At 36.0% G+C, this 24,548-nt stretch overlaps 2 long non-coding RNA genes across 2 annotated transcripts; both read left to right on the top strand.

The window, feature by feature from the left end:
• The first annotated feature begins 2,872 nt into the window (after positions 1 to 2,872).
• Positions 2,873 to 6,566, top strand: LOC135154460 (uncharacterized). The gene is made up of 3 exons (XR_010293839.1): positions 2,873 to 2,954; positions 4,469 to 4,590; positions 6,486 to 6,566. It is a non-coding gene; the product is annotated as an uncharacterized LOC135154460 (long non-coding RNA).
• Positions 6,567 to 9,886: 3,320 nt separating this feature from the next.
• LOC135154403 (uncharacterized) lies at positions 9,887 to 14,000 on the top strand. The gene is made up of 3 exons (XR_010293801.1): positions 9,887 to 9,940; positions 11,945 to 12,061; positions 13,427 to 14,000. It is a non-coding gene; the product is annotated as an uncharacterized LOC135154403 (long non-coding RNA).
• Positions 14,001 to 24,548: the final 10,548 nt, after the last annotated feature.

Genomic DNA, 24,548 nt, shown 5'->3' with positions numbered 1-24,548 from the left:
TTGGCTCAGCCCCCCACTTTGAAAACCGTTCCGCGGCCCCTGTTGATTACCAATTTTCGACAAAACTTCCTTGCTGACATTTGACAATAGATTTACTCCGTTTTTTTAAATCCCCGGTAATCAAATTACATATGTGCCTCTCCAAAAAGAAAATAGGGGACTCTGGAACTAAACGTTGGTCTTGAAATGGTGGATCTCCAGAACTGCTCTAGGATTTCATAAACATTCATAAACTCTACATTTTACGACTTAGCCCATGCAGGGGGCCGTTTCATAAAGCTGTTCGTAAGTTAAGAGCGACTTTAAGAACGACTGGTGAACCTTTCTTACGCACTAAACCATCGCCAATGGTGTATACCATTTACCAAAAGAAAGGATCTCCAGTCGTTCTTAAAGTTGCTCTTATCTTACGAACAGCTTTATGAAACACCCACCAGGACTGGTCCGGAGCAGCGAGTTACTGAAAGCGGTATAAGTATCATTCTCTTCATTCTTCTTTACTTTGATCCGGTGATGGTCACCAACAACGAGGCCATGGATTGATAGAAACAATCCGAACAGTCCGAAAGAAATATTCCGAGCAGGCGTGTCCCTATAAACAAGCACCCGCTTTCAGGGTTTTCATGCCATCTTCCATTTACATAAATTGCATACTGTATTTACATTCATATTTTTAACCATGTTTTTGATTTGTATATTTTATATGATATTGAATGAAATGACAATCGGAAGAAAATAAATGCTTGATTAAACTGAACTGATTTAAACTTTGACATTAAGGAGTTTTGTACAGCAAACACCGCAACCTACGGAATATTCAAGAACAGGAAAAATAGTATTGTAAACTGGCCGTAAAATGGCAAAGAACAACTAAGAAGTCTGTGTAGAAGATTATTGAAAACCTTGTCCAAAATCAAGGACTACATTGCTGTTTTGATCAGGGGCAGCGGAAGCGGGGGGGGGGGGGGGCTGGGGGGCTTCAGCCTCCCCCCACTATTTAAAAAAAAACCTGTAAAAAAACGTAAAAATTACCATATGATTGTGATTTTTTGCATGGTCAGCCCCCCCCACTTTTGGCTCAGCCCCCCACTTTGAAAACCGTTCCGCGGCCCCTGTTGATTACCAATTTTCGACAAAACTTCCTTGCTGACATTTGACAATAGATTTACTCCGTTTTTTTAAATCCCCGGTAATCAAATTACATATGTGCCTCTCCAAAAAGAAAATAGGGGACTCTGGAACTAAACGTTGGTCTTGAAATGGTGGATCTCCAGAACTGCTCTAGGATTTTGTAAAATCAAGTCCACGCGCATGCGTACTCTTGTTCCGAAGACGCAAGTCATGAATATTCAGATTGGCTTCCAGAACTGCGGTGGCAAAAATAATTTCGCGTCCCGGTCCACCTACTTTCGACAAAAGCCTCTCAGATCTCCATTGTGATTTGACTTGCATTTTTCCAAATAAATTGGTGCGTTGTAGAGAGTGATCGCGTCGTGATAGCGAAAACTCTCTAGTGTGTCATTTAAATCTTCGGGTTTGCCATTGAAATCTTAATTCTATCAGCTTTATTTGGGAAAGGGTATATTTTTCAAAAGGGCTCTTTTATTACATTGCAGCACACAAAGTGATTTTTTAAATTTATTTCATTTACCAATTTAAAAACAAATACTTATAATGTTACAACGAAATGTAATACATGATAACATTTAAGGTTTGTTCTAAAATACCAGAAAAAAAATATTTGAGGAGGTTTTAGGAAAAACCGACGTCATATACATGTACGAGTAGCTGCCCATATGTGATATCAAACACATACATTTCATTTCCAATGGTTCGTGATTTTTTTTTTCTTCCATGGGTGGGTGTGAGATCATATACTGAAGTTAAAATAAAAACAATACAATTTTTTGGCAGGGCGGGGGGGGGGGGGGAGACAAAATTACATTTCATTGATTTTTGTTTAGTACACGATAGACCTAGATTGGAAAGCTGCTCGCATTTGAGGTCACGAACCAAAAAGCTTCACCAATATCTTTATTACTTCTTTGTGCAATTTTTGCAGTAACATTTATGTCATAGTGATTTTCCTCTTTGAAGCTACCAAGCCTCACATGATGGTAAACGATGGTGGCGCCTGTCTGTATGGAACGTACGAGTTGCATTGTATTCTTAATGATGGCATTTCAGCAGTGAGCTCTCAAAAGCAGTTTTGCCAGTGCCAAGCTGAACAGAAAAATCAATGAAATGCTAGTAAAAATCAACATCCCCGAAAAACAAACGAAACCCCCTCCTAACTAAAAATTCCCTTCCCAAAAAATTAATAAAAAATAATAGAAAAAATCGCTATACGTGGGATCGAGTAACCTGACTGCTAAAGAATATCAGATGACTGGATAGATAGATATAGAAAGATCGATAGACAGATAAAAAGAGTTAGAGAGAGAACGATAGAAAGAGAGACCCGATAGAGAGGCAGACACTTGAAAAGATGAAAAATATATATATATAGAGAGAGAGATGGGAAGAAATATATGTAAGATTTAAATGTCTCGTTAATTTATGACTTTCAATCTTTACTGTACCCCCCAAAAAAAATTAATTACACTAATAAATATATCAAACAATTGATAAATTAATCTAAAAAATATAAAAATAATTAAAACAAAAACAGAAAGGCACAGTGGCACTGTCATGAGCCCTTCACGAATGCTCATTGCCAAGTAATAATTGACAGCTAAGCATGAATGGTAACATGACAAATACAACATTTTATCAATTGTCAGAACCATGTATTACTCATCCCTCCGTTGGTCCGTTACTACAACATAACGCTGCAGACAGAAAGATCGATAGATGACTTCATATCAGTGCCATTTGTTTTTCTTCAGAAGCCTACGTCTGGAGTTACGACATTATATTTTGCAGTGGAAGGTTTCTGCGTGATTTGAAATATCGTAAGTAATCAGTGGCTTTGATATCTTCATTCTATTTTATTTACAATGTCCTTATCTACATAATTGCCGGTAACCATATGTTTTTTGCATCTATTTTACCAAGTTGCAATAAGATCATGATGGAAAACTTCTACACTTCTGATAAAACCACAAGCGCGCAGCCAGTCACAACCCGCACACGCCGACCGCACACACACACTTTTTTTTTCAACACACGCACCCCGACACACGCGCGCGCACACCCTCACAGACACACACACACATGCTTCTGTTGTGAGAAAGATAACTTTGGTTAGTTCTTTACTATATTTCATAACTCAACCGCAAAGTCAGATGCAGAGCCGTCGCTTGTCGTCCTGGTAACCAACATAAACAGATCAGTGTTTACCAAACGACATCAGAGAGTAATGTTCTGAAATAAAAGGACAATCGCAAAAGATGAAAAGGGGAAAACCACATTTTGCCCCCACTCGACAATGACAATGTTATCTACCAACCATTGTTGTGTAGGCATGGTAGAGGTAGTTGATACACTTTGGAAGAACATTCAACACGCTCAAAACTGTCGCGGTAGAGTGATTTTGAATGAAAATCTGAAGTGACGTTGACAGTTCATTCACTCTTAAGAAAGAAATTGAATTCAGGACCTAATCAGATTAACTTTCAATGTTCATGTGATATCTTAATTGATTCCTTATCATTATTAGGTAAAATAATTCGTTTGCTTTATATCGATATTTGATGAATTATTATGTAGTGAAAATAGGTTTACATTATATTCATGTTAAAAAGTATTATCATTTAATAATTAGTGTCTCTTAAGAAATTGTGCCTCTCTACTCTTAAAAAAATAAACTCCATTTTTGTTAATTGATGTGAATATTATATCAAAAAATAATTTCCCTTCAGTTTGTGCTCTATTCATACTAATAAAGACGCTTTACTTTGCTATATTTAAGGGATGTATAATTCTTGTATATTTATATATATATATGCATACAGACATATAAATGCATGTATATAATTTATATACACATGGAAGTATTGTTCTCTAGATCAATTCATTTGGGACAAATTTAACCTCAGGACATCCGAGGTTTAGGTAAAGTCTTAATGAAAAGTTTTGTAGTTTATCATATCGAAATAAATTATTGACTACTTTTTCTGATACACACTATATTTATGTGTGCGGAGCGTTGTGGCACAGTGGATTAGTCTTCTGATTTTGAAACAGAGGGTCGTGGGTTCGAGTTCCAGAAATGGCGTTATTTGCTTCCGTAAGAAATTCATCCACATTGTGCTGTACTCAACCCAGGTGAGGTAAATGAGTACCCGAATTTCCTTGAAATTACTTCGCGCTAGGAAAGGCTGCGGGGCTAAATCCAGGGAAATAAAATCCAAGTCCTTTGGAAGCTAATTTGGACGTTATGTCATACTGTGATATGTGCTGTACAAGAACTGCATTATTATTATTATTATCATTATTATTATTATTATCATTATATATTCATCAGCAACCCCAGCAATGAGCGACGCAGCAGAAGAAGAAAATAGACCTAAAGATGAAAATAGATCTGAAGATGCAACAGTCGAAGAGGAAAAGCCTTGGCACAGGTGGACATCATGGGCGTGTTGGGTAAGTAAGTGTTCACCTAGCCTATATCAAAGGCGCTTGATGCTGTTATATTTTCTCAAACTCGGTTTAATTAAACTCGGCTTGTTCTGGCGATCACGACGATTACATTGATATAGCCTGTTGTTATGATCATGATATTCAAACCGTGTTCGACAGACAAACAGAGCGCGAGGACTTACACAAAGGCTAGTTTAATTACGCCTCAGAGAGAGAGAGAGAAGAGAGAGATAGAGGAAACTAAAAAACTGTGGCAACTTATAGCAATATTTACAGCCATCCAGACTAGAGTTATCAGAGATTCATGGGACACATACCAACCGCCAGTGACCATCTCTCTTCCTGGAGAATTGCGGATGCTTTCACTGTTGAGTTTAAATGTGAAATTGTCAATATTCAGTCTAACTGTAAAATATTGCTAAGTTCTTTGTATTAAGGGACCCTGGTGTCAAATATCGTAGTTTTTCTCCTTTTTTTATTTTTTCGATCATATTTACTTAAAATTATTTATTTCGTATCACTCGTTTATTTTTCTTCCGATCTATGCGTCTAAAACCGGCTGCTGGAAAGAACACAACGTCACACAGGGGCGTCGATCCATTTTTCAGATTGGGGGGGCGAAATCATTAACGTTCCAAAGGCGCTCGATCGTACAAAACACCCACCCACACACACACACACACACACACACATACATATATATATATATATTATAAATACACACACACACACACACACACACATATATATATATATATATATATATATATATGTATATATCTATATATATGTATGACTCATGAGACACAGACACGTATCTCACTACACAGATAGTACGAGTGCCGAGAGTGAGCTCAAATTTCTTTATATTCTGAGCTCAAAACTTGATATTCTAAGCATTTTTGGTACCAATGATTAAGATTTGTATCTAAAAGAGAATAGATGCGAGCGCGAAGCGCGAGCTGAACATTTTGATATTTCGATCTGAAAAAATGACAGTTTACTGGACGTTTTTGATAAAGAACAAGCTATATATCCAAGAAAAGATGATTGCAAATTGAAGCAGTTCTTTTGAGGCTTAGAACTAAAAATGGGACATTTACATTCACCAATTTAATCATGAAAAGTATGGGTTTTTGCTACAGAAATGATGCGAGCGCGAAGCGCGAGCTGAAAATTTTTATATTCCAATCTGAAAAGCGGACATTTTGAGCACGATTTTAAATAAAGAACGAGTTGTGTATCTCAATCTCGCTTGCTGAACATTACAATCTTGTTTTTTTTTAATGCATATCCGGAATTATTGGGGGGGGGGGGGCAAAATGATATGTTTGCCCCCCCAATATTTTCATTGGTGGGGCGATCGCCCCCCTGCCCCCCCAGGATCGACGCCTCTGACGTCACACAGTGTGATCACAGTGTGTGCACATAGTGGACTATGTGAAAATATTATTCACTCTGTTAAAATGCTCACATTCAACAATGTCAAGAAATGTTCTTGTTCTCTCACCTCGACAGTGTGAAAGTTCACAGCGTGCTGGAATGGTCGACTATGCGAATATATGATTCACCATGTTGAAATGCTCCAATCTTACAGTGTGAAGTTGATTTCACATCCTGTTCCACATGTGAGCACACACTGATCTATGCTTTGAATAGATTTAATATTGTTTAAGGTGATTTTACACGTTGCACACTGTTGAAACACGGTGGCACACTGTTGAAACACGGTGGCACACTGTTAAAACACGGTAGCACACATCGCGTGACACTGTGTTCTTTCCAGTAGCTCTAATTTATGCGTTGAATATAATTAAGAATTTAAGATTTTTTTTTTAATTATCAATTTTATTTGCTCAAATTTGTATGCTATTTCTTTTTTTTCATCATCACATCAGGGCAATAAGGAATCGGAAAACTACGATGTAACCGGGGTCGGTGTTTTTACCTCTGTGGTGCTCACTTTAGTTGCATTTGGTGTGGTGACGTGTGGAACAATAGCACGATTCTACAGTCTTGAATTTACCCTTGCTTTTGTAAGTTTGATGGTAAATTGCCAATTCGTCTATTGCCAACTCGTCCACCCATCACATAGTCTACCTTCATTTAGTCTAATGCCATTCCGTCCATCAACATTTGGACTAACAACCTTTTGTTCCAATCATCACTTCGTCTAATCACCAGTTTGTGTATGACCATTTCGTCTCATAATCAATTGGTCTAATATCTATTTTCATTCATATCGCCAAATTAACACCGAGTCCAATTGAACCAAACGTTATATGGACTAAATGTCTATACAGTGCGTCCCAGAAAAAACGAAACCGAGTTTAAGCGATGATTTATCATAACTCAATCACAAATACAATAGCCAAATGACCTACCAATGTAAAGCTTAGAATTTCCTCTTTCATCTGATATTACCTAGATTATTCCCCATTCACGCATGAGTGAGCAAAAACAATTTGAAGAAAGGATACCAAAAACTCATTTGGCGGGGGGCATCTGAATTTCAAAAAGAAAATCACATGCCTAAAAAGTTCAATATCTGCTCTTTTATTTGATACCTTAATCACAAAAAATGGTCAAGAAGTAAAACAATTATGTTCCCTCGAAACAATGCTTGTATTTCTATAATTTCATTAAATAAACAACCAGAACTTTGTTATTTCTTAACCATTTTTTGTAATTGTGGTATCAAATTAAAACGCATATATTGAATTTTTTTTAAATGTGGTTTTCTTTTGGAAGCCCAGATACAGCCCGCCAAACGACTTTTTGGTATCCCCTCTTCAAATTGTTTTTGGTCACTCATGCGTGAATGAAAAATAATCTAAGTAATTTCAGATGAAAGAGGAGATTCTAAGCTTTTCAATGGTAGGTCATGTGTCTATTGTATTTGTGATTAAGTTATGATAAATCATCGATTATTTTGGTTTCGTTTTTTGTGGGACGCACTGTATATCGGACCAGTTGGTTATTAGACGAAATGGCAATTAGACCATGTGGATAGTGGATGAACTGATGGTAGACGAAACGATAGTAGACGAGTTGGTAATTGGACAAATTGGCTTTAGACCAATTGGGAGTAAACCAGTTTGATATGTCAAAACTTCTATAGTCACACTGTCAACGAAATATACCCATGGCGTGCCAGTGAAAATAACGAACAATCGCATTGGTCAATTTGGAGTATGTTTCTTCGGGCTGACTGAGAAATTATACGGACCATGATCTTTATCTGTCTCTCACTCCCCTCTCTCTTATTCTCATTTCTCTCTTTATGCCATATGCATAAGCATGTGTTTGTGTGCGCGTATTTGTGAGTTTGTAATGACCTCCTTCTTTGAAAATTTTCTGGCATTTTACCAGTCAACCGGGGACGTCCCCGGTCTATAGATAACCGACAATCAATTCCTCATTTCATGTCAAATCGGTTCCACAGGAAACGTAAGATCCAGTTCGGTCAATTACTCTCAAGGTTGTGTGTGTGTGTGTGTAAGGGAATAGGAAGCGTCCCCAGTTGGCGGACTATGCTCCGTATGTCCGAAAAATCTAATTCAATGTTTTGTGTGTATGAGACCGCGAACACATGCCCCAACTTTATCGATTAATGATAAACGAGTCCCCGATTGTCTAAACGCCAGGCTGTGTGTGCGTGGCTGCACTTAGAAGTTTGTGTGCGTGTGTGTGAAGGTGTACGTCTGCGTGTGTAAATGTGTGTGGGTGAGGATGTGTGTTAGAGAGATCTTCACAAATCTATTTCAGGTATTGGTTCGTGGGTGAGCTTTTAAAAAAAGTACTTCAACCAATGTCTCAAAGTATTCATAACCGCTTTGAAAACATTTATTATACAATTTTCTTAATTCCACAGTTTTACCTTATTACTGGATTGAGTGGCTTTGCTACGATCTCTAAATACACATGGACGGTAAGAATATTACATATTTTTTTATTTGCTTTTGCCTTTTGTACAAATTTACCTTTTGTTTTCCGTTCCCACAAAAAAAACGTGTACATGCTGACTAGGATATTTCCAAATAAAAAGACAAATTTGATGTTCACAATCCAGATAATCAATATATATTTATATATTTTCAAGAATGTATTAAAAACTTGTATGCATTGAGAACATTAATATGCCTCTCCGTTTTATACGTAAAGTAATTTTTCAGTTAATCTGACTTATGATTTTCATTACAGATCGAGCATGCGATCTTAAACACGTAGGAGTAATGCCGAAAATTTGTTTACAAATTATTACTACCTCCTATCGAAGCCTCTTTATTTACTATCATTTTTCATCCATTTCACATTTCTTATGTGGGCTTCATTTTTAAACATTACAGACAAAACTTACCCCGTTAACCCTTAACGTGCCATGAACACATATATGTGCATCCACTGGAGTGCCACGAACATATTTTCGTGTAATGGTCATACAGCTATTGTTATGCCTATTGCATTTTGAGGAGTGCATTGCATGCATGAGTGATTCCATTGTTCAGTTCAGCTTATGGTCAAGATTATTGTCTCATGAGTGATTCTCTTTTTTATATAAATAAAACATTCAAATATAGACTCTTTGAAAAAAGTGGCACTCGCTGATTACAGTGAATGGCACATTAAGAGTTAATAACCCGGTAACTTAAGAAAGGGAAAGATGCATGTTATAAATATGTAATGCAAAGTCACCTATTGCTCTGGCGTTATTAGGCCATTGAAGCATTCACTCAACAGACGCTTACTGTGACGCAGAGAATCTTTTGCCAAATGCCCTTCATAACAAAGCAGCTTTTGTCGAAAATCGGTGAATCAAAACAGCAGTGTCGTCTTGGACTTTGGGCAAACGACATATTTGCATTTTTTTGGTCTCGTACGAATCTTACGACGATGTGCTGTCCCAGTCCATCAACTTTCGACAATGACCTCCAATCTGCCCAGTGTGATTTGACGAGCATTATCAATAGATTCTGAACTTTGCAGAAAGTGTCTGCGAAGTTGATGCTAAAATGCGTTATTCACATTGTTTACCTTCGGAACAGTCAAAATGTTTTACAACTGTTCCAAGGATACATCTTTTGTATAAATATTATCAATGTCCTGGATCATGAGTATTATTTGTAAATTCTTGATTCAATAGTGTAGGAACGGCGCCAAATTGCACCGTCGAGGCCAAGAATTAAGGCCCCACGCCACTTGGTATATTTACATTCTGTTTTCATTATTTCAGATTTTGATTTTTATGGTCACGTGTTTCCTGTCGACCCTTTTAAGTCTTGGAGCATGCGCAAATTTCATCTCAGTTCTTGCACACGGTACTAGATTGCTGAACTGTTACACGCGATGTTCGGTGAGTTTCCAAGCCCAAGAACCCTGACATAAATTCCTGCAGTCCAAAGTTCAACTTGGTTCTTGTCGATACATGTGTAGACAAGAACCGATGCCAATAGAAAGTCACACTGCAAAAACTCCGGTGTTGATTTAACACCAGTCTGGAATCTATATATGTCCACACCAGAGAAGTGTTAAAAAACACCTGTCTCGTTTTGGTCTAAAACCAGATAGGTGATTATACAACACCAATTAGTATTAAAACTTCATCGGTTCGATTCCAAACTGGTGTTGTTTTAATACAGATTCCGGGCTGGTGTTAAATCAACACTGGAGTTTTTGCAGTGCATGTGTTGCTATTAAAAAAAAATATTAAGATTTCCCAATGACCTTTAAGATAAAATTTTGCAAATAACTTTGCTCCTGCCCTTTTTTAAGAGCTTTAGGTGCTTAAGGTGTCTATCATACAAGGACTTGTAAGATTTTTTTCTCTCCGACAGCTACCGTAGGATCTGTGTCTACAATCATAGACCCTACATGGCCTATTAGATAATTAGGTAGTTGGAGAGATCGTGATCGTAGGCTGGCTTGGAGAGGGATAGTCAACCTGCTCGAAACGTTGAGTCTTCTCTCCTGCTCAATAACTTAAATCGCCGACTCAAGCCAACCTTCTCCAACTATTTAAGCCTCCTATATCTCCAACTAATCAACCTTCTAAACTCTTTCTGGGCCATTCTTGGTCACGTGTGTGACCAAAATGATAAATCCTGTTATAACCCTCAAAAGTTTATAGATTTATTTCGATTTTTATATGACAGTAACATAACTATCATTTGAAAATATTTCTTGCTGACAACAATATGTAATTCAAGGTCAGAGGTCAAAAGAAATGGGTCACGTGTGTGATTTAAAGTGTCACACGTGTGACCCACTACTTTTGACCTCTGACCTTGATCATGCATGCTGTTGTCTGCATGGAATATTTCCAAATGATAGTTGATCAGACACGTTACTGTCAGGTAAACGTTGAATGACTAAATCTATAAACTTTTGAGAGTTATATCAGATTAATGCCAAGATTTGTCATAATTTTGGTCACATAATTGCAAAGAAAGGTCCTTCTGCTTTACAGTATTTTTTAAGGACTTGACTTATTTCCGAAAGATAATGTACTTTCATTTTTCTTATCTCTCCATTTCACTTTTAATTCTATCCACTTGGTGTACTGTAAACCCCTAATGCGATAGGAACATTGGTAATTTGTCACACCTGTGTCCCGTTGCCTAAAAGTTAACACTGATCAACAGCCAATCAGAATCAAGGATTCCATGCAATTTACCATTTGATGTCAAAGTTACCATAATGGCAACTTTATAGGCAACGGTTCCCAGTTTACGTTTCAATATTTGGAAAAATTATTGAGTATTTTCATATTCAGATAACAGTTCATAGCCATAATTCTTCTTTAAGTCAGACAAATGGGGTCTGTACAGAGTGACAACTATCGTAACGATGGTACCTCAGCTGTAAGCCAATCCCAATCAAGGTTTCACTGTGAAAATAAAGTGGCAATCATTGCTTTTATGAGTTTGTATAAGGACTGCACTTTGGGTGCTCATTTGCAGAACTTGAAGTACTAAAAAAGCATTTGTGCTACATTGAGCCCCCCCCCCCCATCCACTAGAGTCCCGAGTGCTGAAAATAAAAATGCTGTCTCTATGCTACCTCTTAAAACTCCCGATTTAGCAACATATTATTTAGTATTTCATAGTAGTTTAGTCGCAACTCTGTATGGAACGGACCACATAGGGTCCCTGTCAAAATATTGTACCGCGCCTTTTACTGGGAATCCCGAGCTGTATAAAGGCACTATGTGTCTTTACATTGCTTTCTGACTCAGGACAAAGTACCCCACTGCTTGATCTGCGTTTATTTACAGTTAATCACTTGAAATACCTTTGTCATGACAATGCTGACAGAACGATATTTGTGTAATTTCATGCCTTGTTTGTTGTATTTCCAGCAAATCACTGTTCCAACTTCCTTTTCGGTTATACTGACTTTCTGTGCTCTTCTAACTGCTCTTCGCGGGACCGCCCGCTGCGGTATGAGTTTGTGGAACCCAAATGCATCAACAACGGTATGTTAAAGCAAAAATATAAATTTTCAAGCTAGAAATACCTCGGTATTCTACAAACTAAATACAACAAATGGCACCTTACGTCCCTCTTTATTTAAGTGAGCCTACGCTCCCACGAAACACGACAGAATCGAGAAAATAGAGAATGTGTTGTTAAGTACCATTCATGACAATGAGGTCTTTGTCGAGAGCAAAAATATAATTTTTCAAGCTAGAAATACCTCAGTATTCCACAAACTAAGTACAACATATGGCACCTTACGTCCCTCTTTATTTAAGTGAACCTTCGCTCCCACGAAACACGACGGATTCGAGAACATAGAGAATGTATTGTCAAGCACCCTTCATGACAATGAGGTCTTTATCGAGAGCCCCCAAAACAGCAGTATCAATCTGGACTCTGGACAAACGACATATTTGCAATTGTTCGTCAGCTCTGAAGCTTAGCACAATCTGCTGTTCCGGCTCATCAAAGTTAGACAAAGACCTCTCAGCTGTTCATTGTGATTCGACTGAGCTGCATTCTTGAATTCGTTCTAGGTGGCGGTGCGAAAACTCACTGATATCACAACTATCTACCGGCATGTACGAGTGGTTTGTACAACATGCGTTTTTATCTTTCAGACCAGGGCTCCGTAACACAAAGATTTAGCGATCAATCGCTAACTGGACTGACCAGTCAGAATCAATGTTACACGCGCATTTAGTTTAAAATACTGAACAGGGGCCAATCAGAAGTGTTCTTTCATATTTTCTATTCATCGCTAAGCTTTGTGTTACGAACCCTGATGTTATCATGACATGATGAAAAGTATTTGACATGAATGTTCTTACACTTGATATCCACACGATTTTAACACTAACTGTACACATGATGGCCCGAATTCTCAAAGGTCGGCTAACTTACCCACCTTCGAGAAATGCAAAATCTAGCCTCCGTGGGCCAATGACGTCAAATGAGGCGTTTTAGCCCACGGGGGTAAGTCAGCCAACTTTTGAGAATTTGGGTCGATAAGACACGATAATTCAAGAGCATATCCACATTAATATGATGAATAGATGATGTTTTTGAAGGACACTTCAAAAATTTACTTTATAGGCCTACCTCAGTCACATCTCCTCTACAGCCGCCATACGGCGAGTCTTAAACAGTCATTTTATGTAATTTCTTTCAAATACCCATATATAGCTGGTACAAATAATGTTCAAACGGCTGTTTTCGTCTCGCCGTACGGCGGTCGTGGGGGGGGGGGGGGGTAATGTGACTGAGGTATAAATAAGCAGTCTCTTGTCAAATTCTACCTAGTATGCTTAATTTGATGCGTGTTTTTATTTTTAATAAAGAAATATTTCGTATCATTGCAGGTTGCACCTGAATGACGAGATTCCAACTTGTGACATCAACCATGCTATAACTTCTCCTTATGTTGGTTTGAGTGGCGATTAGTCATATTTGACTTGTCGCCATTACGACTCATAACAACTCAGCCTTTGATGGTGTCTATAACCGTTCCAAGCCAAAATGGAAAATTATAACAATACATAGTGGGGTAATGAAAAAGCAATAGTAACATGGAAATAAAAGGAAATTCAAGAGAAAGTGCATCGCTTTTATACATTATAGGAATAAAGACTGGGGACTCTATTTTGTTTACCCTAGGGTAAACAAAATACTGAGTTATTATAGTGAGTTATTTTTCATTTTTTTTTAACATTTATTTAGTTTGCTTGATAATTTCATTATGAGGTTTTAATTTTCTTTTTCAAATTACTACCATTTATAGTCATTATTTATTCTTATTATAAGAATATTATTTAATTCATATCTGTATCATATACTCACACACACACCCTTATTTTTTAGAGCTATGCTCCTTTTAAAATCTGCGATCTTATTTCCACGGCATTTACTAAACCTTTTGTGATTACTTTATTCCATATTCCGAAGCAGACTATTTCTATTATATATGTATATATATATATATATATATATATATATATATATATATATATATACATATATATATACATACATATATGTATATATATATATATATATATATATATGTATATGTGTGTGTGTGTGTGGGTGTGTGTGAATACACACATATGCAAATACGTGTATATACAGTGCGCCCCCCAAAAAAACGAAACTGTAATTCATTGTAGTTTTTGCAGTCGTTATCATTTGCTTCAGAAGATGTACATGAATGGAATTAATAGAAATAATAATAATGGAGACAATAATATGCTTCTCTTCTTTCATTTAATGCCAATTTCAATGTTTGTAATGTACGTATGGCTGAGTGAGAACAATGGAAAGTGGTGCTTCTAAATTTTCTTTTACACGAGCTGAATGTTAAGTGGACGAGTTGGCAGTATGCGAATTGGCAATTTACCCTTGCATCTTCACATTCCCCTTCCATACAATTCTTTATCGATATTCTCTACTAATATTCACAATTAATTTTTTAATTCTAATTTAATTCAAATTAATGATGTGTAATAAAAAAAGGATCCCCAATTTCCTATGCTTGAGACATTCCATTAAAAAAATTGTGCCTTACAAAAGTGGATCCCTTTTATACATATTTTCAACTTTAATAAATTTCATGGGTGATCCTCTACAGTGCGTATCAAAAAAAAGTTTGCACTTTGAAAACAATCCTGTAAAATTATACACTTGTAATATCCTGAATATTTTTCCACATTTTAACATTGGTACAGATCCATTTAAGCAAATGACGATATAACTGTCAAAATATATTTCTGCTTGAGTGAGCACCACTTGCTTTTGAAAAGTTAGTGAAAAACGATTTGCGCAGAACTTTGAAATAGTTATGCGAATAAAAGTAAACCTTAATCATGAAGATCACGTGGAATTTAGCTAGTAGAATTGATTTGAAGATTTTTTTTTCCTCGTGTCGGAGGTTTTTTATTTATTCAATTGCCAAGTTAATATGTATTAACATTCAGGGTCTTAGAGACAACATCCGAGATGTCGTCTAAAAGAATTTCATATTTAAACACATGCCATATAGAATAACTGTTGTATGGTTTACCTTGAAAATAATTAATCATATACATCAAATAGATTGCATACTGAGCATACACAAGGATTTATTTATATTTATATCTGTTTCTTTTTCATGTGTGAAATCAAAACCAACTATTATTGATTTTTCGTTTAATATATTTTCCTTTAAACATTAAATTAATCAAATCCACAATACGTTTCCAGAAAAGCTTTACGCTTGGGCATTCTAAAACAACATGAACAAAAGATTCTATTGTTTTACAGAAAATACATAAGTTGTCTGTTACGATTTTCCACCTCCACAAGTTGTATCTAAACGATAAAGTCCTATGAAGAGTTTTGAAGTCGAGTTGCTTTATTTTATTGTTTTTCAATGTCTTAAACTTAAATTTCAATGTGTCTTTCCAGTCAAAATCAATTGCAAGGTTCAATTCACCTTCCCAGAATGTTAAAGCAGTCGGTTCTCTTTTCTTAAATTCACACAATAAACTATAGAAATTGCGAGACTTCATTGATCGTAGTCTAATAAAATCAAGCGTTCTAATTTCGAATACGTCGCTTCCGTATTGTGAATTTGTTCCATCGTTATCTGCATAACTTATGTCTAGAATTCTTTCGATCCAAGTTTTTGGTATTGCATTTTTCAGTTTCGAATACATAAAGTCAATTAACAAAGAATTTGAGCCAAGCACTCGACAAATATGTTCTCTTGGCCGAAATCGTCCATTTTCTACAATGTCATTAATCGTTATAATGCCTTTTTCAAACCATTAAAAAAAATAAAGATTTTCTATCATGTGTGATATTACTATTGTACCACAAAACTTGATTTTTAACATTTACAATATCTGGAAACTGAATATATTTAAGTTCACTCCAAGTTATGAGACAGTCAATATAAAAGTTGGGTACCTTTTGTTTTACGCACAACTTCAACATATCTTTACTGAAACAATTTGTTTTTCAAAATTAATAAAAAAGGACATATTTTTTCTATCCAATATCTAAACATAATTTTTCACGGTACATCATTATCATTTTCAAAGAATCTACTCAAACATGATGAATGTAATGATTGGAATTTAGATTTCAAATCTATCATTCTCAGTCCTCCCCTTATAATATTATTAATCAAGACTGCTCTCTTGACTTTTTCTCGATTTGAATTCCATAAAAAATTATACATCAGTTTATTGAGATCAACAACTAGTTTCTGGGGGATTGGTAATACAGAGGCAACGTAAACAAATTGAGAAATTACTAATGATTTAAGAATCAAAACTTTACCATAGTAAGTGAAATTTCTCATTTTCCAAAAAAATTAAAATTGATTTAACTTTTTGAAGTTTCATAAACCAGTTTAGTCGTTCAGACTCTTTTTTATCACTTGTTAGATACATTCCTAAGTACTTGACAGGTTCATCATTCCATTTAATACCTTCAATGAATGCATGTTGTTGCATAGTGACAGCATTTGTTTTCATTACATTTAGGCTTGGCCCAGCCAAGAAACCAAAAAGTTTTACTTCTTCAAGACATAAGTTGGCAGATTGAATGTTGTTTAAAAAGAGAACAGTGTCATCTGCAATTTGATATATCTTAAATTCTTTTGAAATACCAGTTTCAGTAGATACTACAGTGATACCACTGATATCAATATTCTGCTTTATTTTAATGCCATAATTTCAACAACAAGAATAAACAATAGAGCGGACAGAGGGCAACCCTGTCTAATTCCTCTTTTTATTTCAAATTTTTTCGAAATCCAACCATTATTCATGACACTCCCTCCAACATTTGCATAGAGGACTTTAATCCATGTAATAAAAGATTCTTTAAATTTAAGTTTGTATAATATTTGAAATAGTAACTGATAGGTAACCGTATCGAAAGCTTTTCGAAAATCACGAAAAAGAAAAATGCCTTGGTGATTATTATATTCATAATATTTGATATCTTTAACCAAACGTAGATTTTGCATAGCAGAGCGCTGTTTTAGATAACCTGATTGATCAAAAGAAATCAATTTATCTATAATACCTCTTAATCTTGTACAATACTTATGCTGCAATCTTATAATCAGTGTTGAGCAATGATATAGGTCTCCAATTATCTAGACATTGTTTATCACCTTTCTTGTACAGCAAAGTTAATATAGCTAATTTCTGAGTTTCTGATAACTGTTTTTGAAACCTTCATTAACACTATTATAAGGGATTTAACATCGTCCCAAAAATACTTTAAACATTCAACAGATAAACCGTCACCACCTTGCGACTTATTGTTAGAAAATAAAGCATTACGACATTCTTCCTCAGTAAGTATACCTTCGCATGACAATGCTTCTTGTTCTGTTAACGTAGGTAATATAGTTGAATCTAAATAGTCATCAATATCAGACGATTCAACTTCATTGTTTGTTTTAGAGTACAAATGTTTATAATATTGAAATATTTCTCCAAGAACAGATTCCTGGTTTGTAATAACCCTTCCATTCTTTTTAATATAATTAATTTATTTTCTCTTTCCGTTTCTCTTTTCGCTTTCAAAAACATATTTGGTTGACTTTTCACCATGCTCCATCCACTTTCGCCTGGATCTGATGAAAGCTCCTTTACATTTATATGTTAACCATTGGTATAGTTGAATTTTTGTTCGTTCTAATTCAGCTTTATTTTCATTAGATGGGTTTTCATCAGTCTTATAACTCATTGAATCGAATTCAGAGTGTAATTGTTTAAAAGTTTCATTATTTTCTTTCTGTTTTTGTTTCGAATACTTGATTGTGTATTCTTTAATTTTTATTTTACACATGTCCCAATTCATTTGATTCATATTAACATTTTCCAATATAATTTTTAATCAAACTTTTCACATTTTTTGTATAATAATCGTCTTTTAAAAACGAATTATTCATTTTCCATAAGCCACATCCTTTTCGAGGACTATTAGTTGTCATTTTTTAAAGTAATTGCACAATGATCACAATTTGGAGCAGATTTAATTTCAACCGTTTGCACACAGCACCATAAAGAATCTATTAACAGCCAATAGTCAAGACGGGAAAATATATTTAATGACAATTGACGCCAGGTGAATTGCTTTTTTAATCATCTTTCAATCTTATCGCAAGAACACGACCATCAAGGTGTACAAACTTTTCGATCTGTTCATAATAACATTTTTTTTTTACGCACAAAAATAGCCACACCTTTAGAGTGGTTTGTGCCATGATTGAAGAAACATTGGTAATCTAATTTTAGACTCACTATTGATTCCATTTCAAAGGTCAAAAAAGTTTCTTGTAACATTATTACATCTGTTTTCTGTTTTATAATCCACGACAAAATTTTGCTTCGTTTCAGTTTATTTCTGATCCCCCTTACATTGAGGGATAAAAAATACATATTCTGTTTTCGTTCACTCGTACCGAGGATATATTATTTTCCATGTCCATGTTTAGTGATCTGAGTTTCAGTTTACTCACTTTTCTTTGGTCACCTTCTTTCTTTCCGATTCCTCTTTTGAACTTTCTGCTGGGGTGTGCTTTTTGTGGAGAAGTTATCCGTTCTTCCTGGGTAATCTGACGTGACGAGAGTGTGCTGAAGTCATCGGTGGCGTAGTCGGAGCTTGATGGGGACCTTGATTTTGGACGTAGAAATTCTAGAAAATTGATTTGAAGATATTTTTTACCTTTTTAAACTTGTTTCCTTGTCGAAGGGTGCATTACGCCCCACCCCACTCCCCCACACACCGAGACCATCGTGACGATATTTGCTTTACACTGAACTGTGATTTACATGAAATGGCTTAGGCTTGATTGTCATTTTGTTAATCATTGTCAAGCTTGGAAAAAGTGTGGAGAAACAAGTATGAAAAATTAAATGTAATCCCACTTTAAATGATAAAAACTTAGTGAACAAATGCTGGATATGTATGTCTGATATAAACTTTTGTTCAGATTCAGTTATGTCCTCAGATCCGGCTGGCACAAAAGGGTAGAGGTTGTGCTTACTAAGTGTTGAAATTTCAATTTGGGTGGCAAAATTGCTACAAAATGTTTGAATGTATACCCGTTTTATCTCAACTGACTATAAGTGCAAGGGAAATGTATGAGAAATGTTTCGCAGGGTAAGTTTGATTTCTCCCTTTTCCCTTGACACAGCGTGAAAACGAGCATTTCTGCGCAAACAGATTTCTGCGAGCTTTACATAAATGGACAGTGCTTATCAAGTGTAACATTCTGTCAAAACTTTTACTTTCATTAGATAGATGAGACCCTAACCCAAGATTATATGTGAAAAAATTACCCACATGTTGTTTATTTTTTAATTCCCAGGGCTTTTCCTAAGTGTAAACTTTTTTGACACGCACTGTATATGTCAGGCATGGCGGATTTGGAAGGAATGGCTCCATACCATTAAAAAAAAAAACGCATTACAGTACATTTTATAACATTATTTCAAATATTACTCGCAGGAAAAGTAGGCCTATACATGAAATAGAATCGCCGAATAATTTACACATTTTAAGTGAGCTGTTGCTTAACATTTTAAATCAAATGCACTAATGTAAAACACGCTTGCCTATACGAAAATTCGTTCGGCTAAACAGCTGCCACGCCATGCAACATCTGATATTGAATGCCCATTTCTTAATTTCCATGCGCATACTAAAAAAATAGATGTTGCAAATATAATTAATACAAATGTGGAAAAATTACTTTGAATGCCCATTCATTCAACCGCATACATTCGTAATTCCGAAGCTTTGTTATTCCGCAGGTTCGGATATTCCGAAGGTTCGTTATTCCGAAGGTTCGTATTTCCGCAGGTTCGTAATTCCGAAGGTTCGTTAGTCCGAAAACGAAGTGAGGTTCGTAATTCCGAAGGTTCGTTAGTCCGAAAACCAAGTGAGGTTCGTAATTCCGAAGGTTCGTTAATCCGAAAAAGAAATGAGGTTCGTAATTCCGAAGATCGTTAGTCCGAAAACTAAATGATTAACTAACCTTATTTCGTTTTCGGACTAACGAACCTTCGGAACAACGAACCTTATTTCGTTTTCGGATTAACGAACCTTCGGAACAACGAACCTTATTTCGTTTTCGGATTAACGAACCTTCGGTACATCGAACCTTATTTCGTTTTCGGATTATCGAACCTTCGGAATAACGAACCTTCGGAGTAACGCCACAAATATTCGGATTAACGAACCCTTTTACGTTTTCGGATTAACGAACATCGAGGGATAGGCAATTTGCGTGATTCGGAATTACGAACCTTCGGAATAAAGAACCTTCGGAATTACGAACCTTCGGAATTACGAAGTGTAACCAATTCAACTGCATGCTCTTTTTAAAAATTCACTTGATTCAATTGAAGAATGTTTTGGAGAGATCATGGACCAACATGCGGAAAATTGTTATTTTTGCGAATTCATTTAATTGCATGCTGTTTATCTATACTCTAGTGACTTGTTTGATAATTATTTTGCACGGAAAATGCAATCAAGTGACAGAATGACAAATAACCGAGGCGATCATAGCTATCGCGACATCAAAATCCACAACATTAGATTAAATGATTTAAATCTGAAATTGAGCGGGAAAACCTATAAAAAACATCTGAAAACATTCTACCTGAAAAAGGCCTACATGATATGAAAACCAAGCAGTACTAGTCTATTACAACACCCCACCCTTACCCTCATTGTCAAAGTTCCTCTGACGGATGTCTTGTGTAGCTTCTTAATATGCATTTTTACTGTTGTGGATGACTACAATATGATTGCATTCCTTTCATTTATATTGTAAATGTAATGACATTTTTGTAAATATGAATTTGGAAATGTAATGATGAAACAAATACAATTTTTATTATATACGTATAATTATTGAATCATTCGTGATTTCCTTTTTATATACGATAACATTTAAACGTAAGAGTAATGAATAATACATGTTCTATTACGACTTCTAAAAGATATGAAAGGACAACATCGAGGTTATTTTCAAATTTGAATACACATGTTAGATGGAAGGCCGGGGGTGTATACTCATATTCATGGCACAGTAATCAAGTCATTTAAAAACACACGAGATTTTTGGCTACATTAAACAAGTGTCAAGTGGAGTAATATGCTATAATATAGCATGTTATCTTATTTGCTACTACTGAGACTTGTTATTCATGTTAGTAGGCCTGTAATTTGAATGTAATAAACAGGATTTCTTATCGCATTTATACTGCCGCTGCTCAGTCTTCATTCTTCGTGAGTTGAATGATTGTTTTTTGTATTATTGCAGCTTGGGCATAAATTTGTCATTTTAAAACTTTGTCCTAATGCGCAATTCTGCGCTCATATTACGCACAGATCTATTCACCTCAAGCAAAAGAAATAATTTGTCACATTTAGTAGCTGCTGTCTTTACAACTCTTTACAACTGCTATACCAAGAATGATTTCTGAAAGTGTACATTTGAAAAGGTTTGTACATATGTTATGATATAACTTTGCAAAAAAAAGATTACTTTCCTGCGTCCTTAACGAGCAAATTATAACAATTAAGAATAGGAGTATCAAAATCAACATGGATATCACTTTTTTTCTGATTTATGGGGGGGGGGGGGCGTATATATACATCATTCAGCTTTACATAATAGAACAAATAGGCCCGTATTCTGATGTTTCTTACACCTCCTTACCAATGTGTGTTCAAAATTTAACAATAATCGGTTAAAAACTAAGGAAGTAGCTCGAAATGCAAGATAGGTATAAATTCTAAAAAATTGTTGGCCATGATTTTCTTGATTTAAACCAGGCTTAAAGTATCCCCTGCGAGAGTCTAACTTTTTAAGGATATATTACCACACTTAGACCAGGGTTAACTTAAACATTGCTATCAGAATAGGAAATTTAAACCTCGGTTTAAATATGGCGGTTTATTACCACACTTAGACTAGGGTTAAGTTAAACCAGGCTATCAGAATACGGTCCATAATGTCCTATAATTTTAGTTAGGTGTACTAATCGGCCTCATACGAATGATTCTTGTTTGCTGCCTAAGACCTGCACGGGCTCCCCGTCCTGCAGCGGCACGTCTGTCCCGCATCAGAGTGGTACAGTACATTCCGTTTCGTGTTTCCGCCGAAGCACGAGGACCCTGGAAACCTTCCTGTGGCTCCGAGGTCTGCATGCTCTCAGGAAGTGATTCCATGAACGAACCGGAAGAGATTGATCCTGATCGTCTGTTCTGATCTGGTACGTCATCGTAGTTCTGTTCGATATTGTTTGAATGCAGAAAAGGAGGGAAAGAAATGATTATTTCGGCTGAAGGAGGAAGCGACCACACCGGGCCGGGTTCATAAGCAAACAAAACAGGCAAACGTATCGCGGTTTGTCTGCCCTCGTAGTAAAACAACCTTAAAACAGGTTTCAGCGCTGCTGCTATTCTACAGCAACTACTTGTATTACTATCACCACTGCTACGGCTATGTGATATTGTTTTTCTTTGACGCAGGTCTCTTTGAAACAGGGTTGACGAGCCACGCAAGTGGGCGATTCCATACGTGTCGTACGGGACATTTTGACATTAATTTCTAGTTTCTTAGACGAATGCTTGAGCAATAAAATATTATTTTTGGTCAATGATGAAGCTATAGTGGGTAGTCATGTGAAAAACTAATAACCAACACAAACAAAATGATTATGGGTAAATTATAGGTGAAAATGTTGTGTGTCGATCGTTTGGGACGCAGAAATGTCCCGTACGACACGCAACATTTTAAGCTCTAATTCACATAAAGACAATATATTTTTGTTGGTTGTCGGTTTTTTGCATGTCTACCCAATAGTTCTTTAATATTACCACAAAGCAAATTGAAGTTCTTTGTTCATTTGGACAGCAGGTTGAAAAATGTTGTGAAAATGGCTGATCTTTCTAGCATGGAATCGCCCAAGTGTATATTTTTTTACTTTTTCTTCACCAATTTCACGCGTTCACGTACAGGGCACACATGAGTAATTAAGACTCCAATTCACTCTCAAGTATATACACCATAAAAATATCATTAGATAGCAACCCCTCTATTTTGTTCTAGTTTACTGAGATTAATCGAAATATACAGTAGGCCTACAATTTGGTACATTAATCGAGTACTTGTCCAACTCAAACCAAATTTATATGACCCGAGACAAGACTAACCATAAATTTACCAAATTTTTTGCGAGAAAAAAACGGAACTGCTTTGCCGACAACAACGATAAGCATGCACCCTAGCATCTCCAAATGCCCAATTATGAAAGAATAAGAACGTATAATGAATTTTATTTGATATTCAATCCTTTTGTCCAATTTTCATGAACTATTTTAATAAATAAAGTTAAATTATCTGTGATCTGCTCCCGAATGAATTACTAATTTGTGCTCTATACACAGCCCAATGACACAGACACACATTGTACTTCTATTGCTAAACTTAACCACGGCTAAGTGGTGTAAGTAATGAGCCGAAAATGTTAAGGCCGCCGCACTCCTTACGACTGTTCGCGATCCGATTTTGGAACAAATCGAATTTTGCTAATTTTCTGAAAATGTGAATGGAACATATCATTTTATTTGAGATTAAAAATTAATTGAAAGAATACTATTAACCATTTTAAAAGATTGCAAGCCTTTATTTTGGAGTAAAGGCCAAATTAGTTTCAAATCGTAGCCAATCGTACGACTGCTATGACGTCAATACGACTAGATATTAAATTCGCTTTTATTCTAAGAAGGATATGAACATAGGTATTCTTATGATGATTTAGAACATTACACAGTAAGATATTCCAAGTCTCAATATTAGCATCAAATTCTACTACGTTTTATTCTGAAATCGGGTCGCAGACCAATCGTAAGGTGTGCGGTCGCCTTTAACGGTACCAGATATGGCAGGTGGGGCAAAAGTTCTTGCAAAAAGATGCTTCTAATAATTCGACTAGTACATATGTTAATGGTCTGATAAAAAAAAATGTGAAAAGAACATTTGCTGCACAAGGGACGGTCGTTTCCCCTGCCTGGTAGTCCTTGCAGATGATAGTGTACTCAACCAACTCATCAACAAAGCTGCAGCAAATGTAAGAGGTTGCCTTTAACTATGCTCAACAATGGCACTACAGATCCAATCCTTCTAAATGTGCAGTGGTTGTAACAAACAAGACCAAACAACCTACAAGATCATCCTGGGATAGTCAACCACATCTTGGTGTCAACAAATGTGGAACAAGGTTTGATCCTACAGATAACATCATTGGAATGGGACTCCGTACCTTCTACGCTCTCTCTGGAACAGGTGCCTACATAGGTGAACTCATCCCTACTATTATATCCCAGCTACGGAAAACCTTTTGTATCCCTAGGATGTTGCAAGGCTCTCCTGTATTCGAGTTCACATAATCTATGCTGCAG

Source organism: Lytechinus pictus, chromosome 6 (assembly GCF_037042905.1).
Source record: "Lytechinus pictus isolate F3 Inbred chromosome 6, Lp3.0, whole genome shotgun sequence".
Lineage (NCBI taxonomy): Eukaryota > Metazoa > Echinodermata > Echinoidea > Temnopleuroida > Toxopneustidae > Lytechinus > Lytechinus pictus.
Note: the sequence above shows the minus strand (reverse complement) of the source record. Positions and strands in the feature narration are given on the sequence as shown.